This window comes from Myotis brandtii, unplaced genomic scaffold, assembly GCF_000412655.1.
Source record: "Myotis brandtii unplaced genomic scaffold, ASM41265v1 scaffold743, whole genome shotgun sequence".
In the NCBI taxonomy this organism is placed as follows: Eukaryota; Metazoa; Chordata; class Mammalia; order Chiroptera; family Vespertilionidae; genus Myotis; species Myotis brandtii.
The window spans coordinates 233,483-237,328 of record NW_005370960.1 but is presented as its reverse complement, the minus strand read 5'-3'; the positions used below and the strand labels follow the sequence as shown (position 1 = coordinate 237,328).

The 3,846-nt window shown below is 59.5% G+C and overlaps 1 protein-coding gene across 9 annotated transcripts in view; it reads right to left on the bottom strand.

The window, feature by feature from the left end:
• Positions 1-3,846, bottom strand: part of GRB10 (growth factor receptor-bound protein 10) — a 125,270-nt gene that overhangs the window by 69,677 nt on the left and 51,747 nt on the right. For all 9 annotated transcript variants that reach the window (XM_014530554.1, XM_014530556.1, XM_014530557.1 and 6 more), the window contains exons 2-3: positions 3,336-3,405; positions 3,170-3,250 (exon numbers count right to left, since the gene is read on the bottom strand). The gene's annotated coding sequence lies outside the window, so the exon portion shown is untranslated. The remainder of the gene's footprint in view (positions 1-3,169; positions 3,251-3,335; positions 3,406-3,846) is intronic.

Sequence of the window (3,846 nt, the reverse complement as noted above, 5' to 3'; positions counted from 1 at the left end):
CTCGCTGGGCGGGCCTGCCGCTGTGACACACAGGCCCCTGCAGGTCTCCTGCCGGCTCTCCGGTCCCGGGCCACCCAGTCCGCACCCAACGGGCATGGGAAGGCCTCTTGCCAGTGACAAGCAAACCAGACCCCTTTGGGACACCTACTCGGAAGACAAGCAACTCTCCAATCTAACTTAAGGCGCCCATGTCCAAACCGCACTGTCACACGTAGCGAGGGAACACACAGATGTCCAGTGAAACCTGAATTTCAGATAAACAGCTAATAATTGGGGGCGGGAGTATATCCAAAGTATTGCACAGGACCGCTCTTACAGGTATTTGGGGGGTTTGTCTAAATCCCATGTGGCCTCCTACACTCGCCCTGAAAGACGCCTCGAATCTGCAAACCCTCACAGTGAGAGCAAGGTCTCATGTTCCTACGTGGAACGCCCAGGGCCAAGAGAACGTCTTTTTTAAAGCTCAGAAAGAATCCTGTTACCCCCAGAAGCCAAGAAGGGCTGTAACAGGGGAAATGGTGGCGTTTATAAACGAAAGCTCCAGCGCACAGTCTGCAGGAGAAGCCGAGCCCAGCGCAGGGGACAGCTCCTGCCACCCGGGAGTCAGTCCAAACGTCTGAATGTCTGTCCACCCTTCGGGGGCGCCTTCCCTGGACACAGGGGCAGGAGCAGCAGCTGGTCACTTGGTCTCCACTCGAGGGCCAGAGTTTCGGGGCACTTCCTGTTGCGGGGGAGGGCCAGGACGGCGAGAGGTGGGCACTGGGGGGAAGGTGAGGGTCCCTCTCTGAAGGTGGCAGCCGGCGGCCCATGCTTCTTTACACGGGAGCCCGGCATGGCCGTGCCGTCACCCCCTGGGAAGGGGCAGCCCCGAAGCCCGGTGATTGAAGCTGTGAGGGTCGCTCCACGCTGCAGGGCTCGGCCCCCCAACCCACGGGGCTTTACAAATATTTTCCAAGGCAGGGGCGCGCGTCCAATGTTCGGGGCAGGAACGGGCCCTCCAAAAGAGGACGAGGAGGAGCCTCGCGGGCGGCCTGGGACGGTGATCTCATTCGATCTGCACTCAGCCCTGCGAGGGCGGGGGGCCTGCGGGGTGGCCTCAGCCAGAGCCCCGTCCTTGGGCCTCCATGGGGCCCCAGCAGGGGGGGGTGGGGCGGGGCTGGCTGTCCAGCTCAGCAGTTGCTCCTCCAGAGTGTTCCTCGCGGCCACACCCCAGGGCCTGCAGGAATGTCCTGGCCGGCTTCAGGCGAGAGGCCTCCACCGACCCCGCTGGCTCCTCTCTGGCTCCTCTCGGCCCCTCCAGCCCCTCCCCGAGAGCCTCCAGCCCCAGGAACGCGCCCATCGCCCTGCGCAGCCCCACGCTCACCTCCAACCAGGGGGCAGGTGCTCCCCTTCCCTGGCTCCACTGAGGAAGAACCCTGCGTGTTGTGTGTGTGTGTTTCTTTTATTTTTTGTTTTTGTTACTCCTCACCTGAGGACACTTTTTCCATTGATTTTTAGAGGGGGTAGGAGGGAGGGGGGGAGAGAGAGAAGAGAGAGAGAGAGAGACATATCAATGGGAGAGAGACACATCGATGGTTGCCTCCCGCATGTACCCTGATGGGGCTGAGGATCGACCTGCAACCCGGATGCGTGGCCTTGACCCAGAATCAAACCCATGGCCCCTTGGTGCTCGGGCGATGCTCTAGCCACGGAGCCACACCGGCCAGGGCCGAGCCTGACTCTTCAAGATCAACCATGAGCGACTCAAGCCGGGTCTGGAATCTGGCGGATCCTGAGGGAGCAGAGTTTACTCCCCCAGATATGCCTTTTGGGGTGTTGACTGTTGTATGCTGGTTATTCTGAGAAACAAAAGACTCAAGAAAAACACAAAACCAAACCCTGGTGCTTCCGGCCACTGCCTGAAAGAATTCGGACGGAAGCCTGCTCAGGGCAGCTGCCTCGCAGGCACCACGCGCCCACAGGGACCAGTGTGAGGGGCAGGGAGGGCCCGTCGAGGACCCTGGGGTCCAAGTCCTGTGTCCCACTGTCAAGGGCGGCCCAGCAAACATTTCTTTACCAAACATTTGCTTTTCTACCTCCACGCGAACCGCCTTCCTGCCTTCTGATGTCCCCCACCGCCCCCGATCTCCTTCGCTCAGGGGGCACGGAGGCCTCGACTGCCCAGGTGGTGTCCTCGGCCCCCTGTTCTTACGAAATCCATGTGCATGTATGTAACAAATTTGGTCATGTTCTCCGGTTTCTCTGTCTCATGTTGATGCGGTGAGCAGTCCAGGCGGAAGAACTTAGAAGGGAAGCAAGTAAACTGAGAAGGTGTCTGAAATGCAGACTCAGGCCCGGCTGGTGTGGCTCAGTGGTTGAGTGTTGAGCTATGAACCAGGAGGTCAGGGTTCGATCCCTGGTCAGGGCACATGCCGGGGTTGCGGGCTGGATCCCCAATAGGGGATGTGCAGGAGGCAGCCAATCCACGATGCTCTCTCATCATTGATGTTCCTCTCTCTCTCTCTCTCCCTCCCTCTCCCTTTTTCTCTGAAGTCAATTAAAAGAACATATTTTTTTTAAAAGTGGAATCTTCACGATCTGGAATGCCCTCTGCCCTGCCCTCCATGCACACCATCCCTTCCTCCTCAAGGCTTAGCCCCCAAACCGCCTCCTTCTGGAACTTTCTGTAACAGCCCCAAGGAAAATGGGCTCTTCCTCCCTCATCCTGATTTAACTCAAGGTGGGAACGAAGGAGGGCCAGCTCACCAGCGGGGGCCCCTCCGATCTGGGGCAGGGACGTCTCTGCTTCTGGGTGAGGCGGGGAGGGGGAGGCTGGAGTGGAAGGAATGCCACGGAACGCTGTCCCCAGGACAGGCCCACCCCGCCAGAGCCCGCAGCGGGACAAGGGGCAGCTGTCCACCGCTCGGCTGTCAGCTGGCACCCGTATCCGGTGGCAAGCAGGGCATCGAATAGATCTGCCCACACCAACTGCCGAACCTGCTCGAGACCAAAGAAGGTCTGCTGAGCAGGGTGAGCAGTTCTTGATCCAAAAATTGAAGCAATGCAGCCTCAGAGAGCAGCTGGGAATTCAACGCGACAGGAATGCAACAGTCAGCACAGCAACTGCTGGGTAACAAATGGGAATGCCGGGCCGAAGGCCAGACCCTGGGGGCCCGTCCCCGATTCCCACCTGCTGGTTTGTCCTGGGACGGTGGGCAGCTCCTGGCACCTCTGCACTTCCAGGGGCAGGACAGCGGCTGGGCAGGTGGGTCTGAGGAGCAAATGGAAAGAATGTCAGTGAAGGGCTCGTCCGCTGATGAGAACGGCCACATGTTCCGTAAACAGAAGGCACTCACCACAGGGACGGGACGTCTGTCACTGAGGCAGTGTCCTCAGCCCTGCCTGGCACACGATCCACACAGGGACCTACACAAAGGCACAGAAGACCGTTACAACCCTGGCCACGCTGCTAAGATCAATAAAGACCAAAACCACAGAGGACAGAAACGTCTTCACCTGCGTGGACGCTCCGCCTAAACCTCTGTGCTAAAATCTTAATGTGGGTAAACTTTAACTTCTACAGGTACCCAAGCCACCCACCCACCCACCAATGATGAGAACATGGGGGCCGTGGGGCCATCCAGGGACCCCCCCCGAGGATGCTGTTAAGATGAAGCATGAAGAGCTCTCCCAGCCTCCCCCCCCCCAAGGTCCCCCAACAGCTGCCGTGGCAAATCCCACGGTGAGGCCCACTGAGGGGAACCCCCGGGCCACAGACTCTCTCGTCAGCTCTGTGCGAAGAAAACACTGGTGGCTGACGGGGAACACCAGCTCCCAAAGAGGTCGAGCGCAGCCGCACAACCCCCA